The following is a 7,199-nucleotide window of genomic DNA, read 5'->3' as shown; positions in this document are numbered from 1 at the left end:
AACTCAGCACTTTGGGAGGCCAAGGCGGGTAAATCACCTGAGGTTAGGAGTTCGAGACCTGGTGGAACCCCATCTCTATTAAAAATACAAAAATTAGCTGGGTTTGGTGGCGGGTGCCTATAATCCCAGTTACTCTGGAGGCTGAAGCAGGAGACTCACTTGAACCCGGGAGGCAGAGGTTGCAGTGAGCCGAGATGGCACCACTGCACTCCAGCCTGAGCAACGAAGTGAGACTCTGTCTCAAAAAAAATAATAATAATTAAAAAAAATAAAGTGTTAACACGTTCCCTAGTCCATAACAAGTGTCAAAAAATAAAAATAGGCCGGGCATCGTGGCTCATGCCTGTAATCTCAACATTTTGGGAGGCTAAGGCAGGAGGATCAACTGAGCCCAGGAGGTTGAGGCTGCAGTGAGCCATGTCCATGCCACTTCACTCCAGCATGGGTGACACAGCAAGACCCTGTCTCAAAAACATAAAATAAAATAAAAATAATAAATAAGAAAGTGCCATCCAGGCACGGTGGCTCGTGCCTGGAATCCTAGCACTTTTGGGAGGCTAAAGCGGGCAGATTGCTTGAGCTCAGGAGTTTGGGACAAGAGTGGGCAACATAGTGAGGCCTTGTCTCAAATAATAACAATAATAAAGTAGCTAGGAGCGGTGGCTCACGCCTGTAATCCTAGCACTTTGGGAGGCCGAGGCGGGCGGATCGCTTGAGGTCAGGAGTTCAAGACCAGCCTGGCCAACATGGTGAAACCCCATCCCTACCAAAAATACAAAAATTAGCCAAGCGTGGTAGAGGGTGCCTGTAATCCCAGCTACTCGGGAGGCTGAGGCAGGAGAATCGCTTGAACCCGGGAGGTAAAGTTTGCAGTGAGCCGAGATCGCGCCACTGCACTCTAGCCTGGGCAACAGAGTGAGACTCTGTCTCCAAAAAATAAACATAATAAGATAAAACAAGTGTGACGCAAAAATGATGAGTTTTTTTGAAGTGAAACAAAGCAGGCAGCATTTAGTTTCCCTTCTGAGCTAGCATTGCATGGCATAATCATGGGATCAGGATTTGGCTGTCACCTCTGCATCAAATTAGCGGCTTCAAAAGGTGCATTTTAAACTGTCCCTTTGATCCAATAATTGCCTTCTGCTGTGGTGATGCCTCTCTGCTGGAACTGAAAGCCACTCACAGTTAACTCCTCCAGCCTAAAGAAAAACGTCATTTTGTGAGATCTGAAGTTCAGGAGATGATGACTCGCCGAGACTTTAAGTGCTGACCTGGACATTGTTTTCCCAGATTTGGGTTGAGGATGACATCTGGATCCCCTTCTCAACTTAGTTCCTTTTATCTGACAGCAGGGAGCCCACACTCTCATGTTTCCATTTGCACCCTGAATTCCTGGAAACAGCCAAACTCAAGTACAATGACTATCAAATGCATTGACTGGCCGGGCGCGGTGGCTCGCACCTACAATCCCAGCACTCTGGGAGGCCAAGGCAGGTGGATCATTTGAGGTCAGGGGTTCGAGACCAGCCTGGCCAACATGATGAAACCCCGTCTCCACTAAAAAGACACAAATTAGCCAGATGTGGTGGTGCATGCCTATAAGCCCAGCTACTCGGGAGGCTGAGGCAGGAGAACCATTTGAACCCAGGAGGTGGAGGTTGCAGTGAGCTGAGATCACACCACTGCCCTCCAGCCTGGGTGACAGAACAAGATTCCATCTCAAAAAAAAAAAGGAAAAACATTCAATGACTGTCTGTTTTTTTTTGGCTCCTGGTGCAATTGTCCTGTCTTCCTTTTAACTGGTTTGAGGTGACTATTTTTTATTTATTTTAACTTGCTTGCTCTAGGTCATTGTATTTCAAGAAGAAATCTCTGTGTATCCCTTTGGGGATGTGAATAAGTACGCATGTGAATTGTTGAAATTTAGGCGAAACCATTTGAAATTGACTTTTTATGGATCAAAAATAGCTGAATACAGCTTGGGCAACACTTCAGTGAGACCCTGTCTCTACAAAAAGTGAAAAAAAAAAAGCATGAACTAGCTCTTCCATCGACCTGGCATGGTAGTGTGCACCTGTAGTCCCAGCTACTCAGGAGGCTAAGGTGGAAGGATGGCTTGAGCCCAGGAGTTCAAGGCTGCAGTGAACTGTTATCATGCCACTGCACTCCAGCCTGGGTGACAAAGCAACACTCTGTCTCCAAAAAAAAAAAAAAAAAAAAGCTGAGTATCAGCCAGGCGCAGAGGTTCACACTTGTAATCCTAGCACTTTAGGAAGCCAAAGTAGAAGGATAACTTGAGCCCAGGACTTGGAGACCAGCCTGGGCAACATAGCAAGATCCCATATCTTTTTTTTTTTTTTTTTTTCCTGAGACAGAGTTTCACTCTTTTTGCCCAGGCTGCAGTGCAATGGCACGATCTCGGCTCACTGCAACCTCTGCCTCCTGGGTTCAAGTGATTCTCCTGCCTTAGCCTCCCAAGTAGCTGGGATTACAGTCGCCTGCCACCACGCCGTGCTAATTTTTTGTATTTTTAGTAGAGACGGGGTTTCACCATGTTGGCCAGAATGGTCTCCATCTCTTGACCTCGTGATCTGCCCGCCTTGGCCTCCCAAAGTGCTGGGATTACAGGCGTGAGCCACTGTGCCGGGCCAAGATCCCATATCTCAAAAAAATAATAAATAAATTAGCCTGGTGTGGTGGTGCTCCCATAGTCCCAGCTACTCGGGAGGCTGGGGTGGGAGGATCTAGCTCGGGAGTTAGAGGTTGCAGTGAGCTATGACCGCACCACTGCACTCCAGCCTGGGCAACAAAGTGAGATCCTGTCTCAAAGGAAAAAAAAAAGAGCGAGAGAGAAAACAAGATTCCTTTTAGAGCTAATAAGGCTGGACACATGTAATTGATAAATCACGGACCCCTGTGCTTACTCAGCGCCAGCATGCTTTAAACAGACTGTGAGGGAGTCATCTATTCTTCTGGGTTCTCTCTCCTGTTTGCCGGGTGGGGCGCAGTGCCCACCCGGACCCAGCTCCCGAATCTCCGCTGAGCTACTTCCTTCTCCCCCGTGACCACTAGAGGGTGCAAGGACCGCAAGCAGGGGCTGAATGTCAGCCCAGCCGGGGTCAGGGCCCTGAGCTATGGCTGGCGATTTGGCGCTGGAAGGCCCTCCCTGCGCCCCTAGGGAAGGAACAGCAGACTCAGGAACCCAGGACTGCGGTGGACACCCCCACCGCTGAGCCAGCCGCACGTTCTGGAGTGCGTGGGTGGGATGGCAGTCCCCAGGAGTCCCGTGGGAATGAGAACACTGCGCGGGGTGGGGGGAGGCTTTGCTCCCCCTCAGTTCTGCATTTCTGAACCTTGACCCCCACTGGCCCGTTGAAACCCTCTCGGCCCCTCTTCAGACAGTCTGGCTGTGTCTGAGAGTGCACAGGTACATTACAGGCTAGAATAACCCTGTAATGGATCGGACCGTGCTTCCTGTACAAGTCTTGGTTTTCATTTACTGTAAGTAATCCTGCTTCTCCGATGGGGGAAAAGGGAAGGAGCATAGCTATGAGTTCGCTTAAGCCAGCACAGCGGTGGGCAAGGGAGCCAAAGGCGCGACTGGAACCAGCCAAGGTCTCTGAGAAATGATATCATGAATTTGGTGGGGAGGTGGCAGTGGGACGTGCACAGGGCTTGGGCATCCAGATGCAGACCTGGGCTCAAACCCAGCTCCTCCATCTACCAGTGGGCTTAGGATCTCCCCTCTCAGAGCCTCCGTTTCTTCGTCTTGATGATACAGGCTCACACCTGTAAGCTGAGGGCTTTGGGAGGCCAAGGCAGGAGGATTGCTTGAGGCCAAGAGTTCAAGACCAGCCTGGGCAACATAGTGAGACACCCCCCCCACCCGCCCCCCGCCCTTGTCTCTACAAAATATTTTAAAATTAGCCAGGTATGGTGGTGCATGCCTGTCGTCCCAGCCACTTAGGAGGCTGAGGGGGAGAATTGCTTGAGCCCAAGAGGTCCGAGGCTGAAGTGATCTATAATTACACCACTGCATTCCAGCCTGAGCGATAGAGCCAGATCCTGTCTCTAAAAAAAAGAAAAGAAATGAAAAAGTGGGGGTGATATTCAGGACAACGAGTGACTTGAATGAGATAATAGTTCCCCAGCACCCACCATGGTAGCCCTCAACTCATGGCCACAAAAATAGGACAGTGGCTTGGTTACAATGGTTGCAAAATAAATTCAGCGCCAGCATGGATTGGTTTGAAACAACCATGTCATTATGTCTCTGGTTCTGTGAGCGCACTGGGCTCAGCTGAACCATTCCATTTCTGATCTCACTGGAGGTCTCTCACGCTGCCACAGCCTGACAGGCTGGAGTCCTCTGGAGGCTCCACGGGATGCTGGGAAGGCTGCCTCCTCTCACTCCCACGCTGCTGCAGGGCACTGCCTCCACACGTGGTCTCCCCAACAGGGTTGCTGAGTTTCATACACTGCATGTTGGGACTCCCAAAAGTACAAAAATGGATCTGCCCCAGTCCTCTTAAATCTTGGGTCTGGAGCCCACACAGTACCACATCTGGCACCATGCATCGGTGAGTTGCAGGCAGCTCTGATTCAGTGTGGGAGAGGATGACTCCAGGGAGCCAGCACCAGAGATGTGGTTCCCAGGGGCCCATTGCTAGGGACTAGACACCAGAGATGATGTACCAGTGACCTAGGGCTGCTGTAACAGATTACCACCAACTTGCTGGCTTAAAATAACACACATTTATCATCTTACAGTTCGGGAGGTCAGAAGTTCAAAACGGGTCTCACTGGGCTGAAATCAGGGCATAGAAAGGCTGTATTTCCTTTCTGGAGGCTCTAGAAAAGAGTTTTTTTTTGTTGTTGTTGTTGTTTTAAGACTGGGTCTAGCTCTGTCGCCCAGGCTGGCGTGCAGTAGCACAATCAAAGCTCACTGAAGCCTCAACATCCTGGGCTCAAGCAATCCTCCCACCTTGGCCTCCCACAGTGATAAGATTACAGGGGTGAGCCATCACGCCCGGCCAGAAAATCCTTTATCTTGCCTTTTACAGTTTCTTTTTTTTTTTCGAGACAGAGTCTTGTTCTGTCGCCCAGGCCAGAGTGCAGTAGCACGATCTCAGCTCACTGCAACCTCTGCCTCCTGGATTCAAGCGATTCTCCTGCCTCAGCCTCCTGAGTAGCTAGGACTACAGGCACGCACCACCATGCCCGGCTGATTTTTTGTGTTTTGAGTAGAGATGGGGTTTCACCATATTGGCCAGGCTGGTCTCAAACTCTTGACCTCGTGATCCACTTGCCTCATCCTCCCAAAGTGTTGGGATTATAGGTGTGAGCCACTGCACCTGGCCCTTTTTTCTTCTTTAAGCCTTCTGCCTCCTCTTGTAAGTACCCTTCTGATTACATTGGGCCCACCTGGATAAGCCATTGTATTCTCCCCATCTCAGATCAACTGATTAGCAACCTTAATTCTATCTGCAAACTTAATATCTCATTGCCGTGTAACATAACACATTCAGAGGTCCTACGGATTAGGACGTGGACACCTTTCGGGTCGTTATTCTGCCTACCTGCCACAGGTAGAAAGGCACTTTATTGAACTTACTACATTTCCTCCTAAAACATTTTTAGAGATTAAATTTATCATCAAGCATGTTTCAGGAAAAATGTTCCTTAAACTCTTTTTGTTTTTGTTTTTTTGAGACAGAGTTTCAGTCTGTTGCCGAGGCTGGAGGGCATTGGTGCAATCATAGCTCACTGTAGCCTTGATCTCCCAGGCTCAAGTGATCCTCCCACCTCATTCTTCCAAGTAGCTGGGACCACATGCACACACCACCACACTTGGCTAATTTTTATGGTTTGTAGAGACAAGGTCACAGTATGTTTTCTAGGTTGTTCTCGAAATTCTGGGCTTTAAGAGATCCTCCTGCCTCAGCCTCCCAAAGTGTTGGGATTACAGGCGTGAGCCACTGCACCTGAATCAAACTCTTAAATAAATTCTCTTTTTCTTTTTTTTTTTTTTTTTTTTGAGACCGTCTCACTCTGTCGCCCAGGCTGGAGTGCAGTGGCGCAATCTCGGCTCACTGCAATTGCAACCTCCGCCTCCTGGGTTTAAGCCATTCTCCTGCCTCAGCCCCCCAAGTAACTGAGTCTACAGGCATGAGCAACCATGCCCGGCTAACTTTTGTATTTTAGTAGAGCTGGGGTTTCGCCTTGTTGGCCAGGCCAGTCTCAAACTCCCAACCTCAGGTGATCCACCCGCCTCAGCCTCCCAAGTGCTGGGATTACAGGCTTGAGCCACTGTACCTGGCCTCTTTGGCTTTTTTCATTCACAAGCATTGCTTGAGTTACAAGCCCCAAGAAGGCAGAAGGAGACACACAAAACATGGTCCCTGCCTTTGAGAAGTTCAGTGTGCTTCCCCCAGCAGCCACTTTCCCCACTTCTTGCTACAAAATCTCACTTTGTGCAGATGAAAATAGGCCTTGGCTGGATGCGGTGGCTCACGACTGTAATCCCAGAACTTTGGGAGGTCAAGGCAGGCGGATCACTTAAGGCCAGGAGTTCGAGACCAGCCTGGGCAACATGGTGAAACCCTGTCTCCACTAAAAATACAAAAATTAGCTGGTGTGGTAGCTTGCGCCTGTAATCCCAGCTACTTGGGAGGCTGAGGCAGGAGAATCGCTTGAACCCGGGAGATGGAGGTTGCAGTGACCAGAGATGGCACCGCTGGAGTGCAACTCCAGCCCGGGTGACAGAGGGAAACTCTGTCTCAAAATAAATAAATAGACCAGGTGCAGTGTTTCATGCCTGTTATCTCAGCACTGTGGGAGGCCGAGGCAGGTGGATGATCAGGAGTTCAAGACCAACCTAGCCAACATAACAAAACTCTGTCTCCACTAAAAATACAAAAATTAGCTGGGCGTGGTGGCACATGCCTGTAGTCCCAGCTACTTGGTAGGCTGAGGTGGGAGGATCGCTTGAGTCCAAGGGGCAGAGGTTGCAGTGAGCTGAGATCACGCCACTGCACTCTGGCCTGGGCAACGAGTGAGATCCTGTCTCAAAAAAATAAAAATAAAAATGAAAAATAATTAATCAATTAAAATAAAACAATGCCAAGCCAGGTGTGCCCACTCCTGTAATTCCAGTGACTCTGGAAGTTGGAGGGGGAGGATTACCAGCCCAAGAGGTC

This window comes from Colobus angolensis, unplaced genomic scaffold (genome assembly GCF_000951035.1).
Source record: "Colobus angolensis palliatus isolate OR3802 unplaced genomic scaffold, Cang.pa_1.0 Scaffold55, whole genome shotgun sequence".
NCBI lineage: Eukaryota > Metazoa > Chordata > Mammalia > Primates > Cercopithecidae > Colobus > Colobus angolensis.
Note: the sequence above shows the minus strand (reverse complement) of the source record.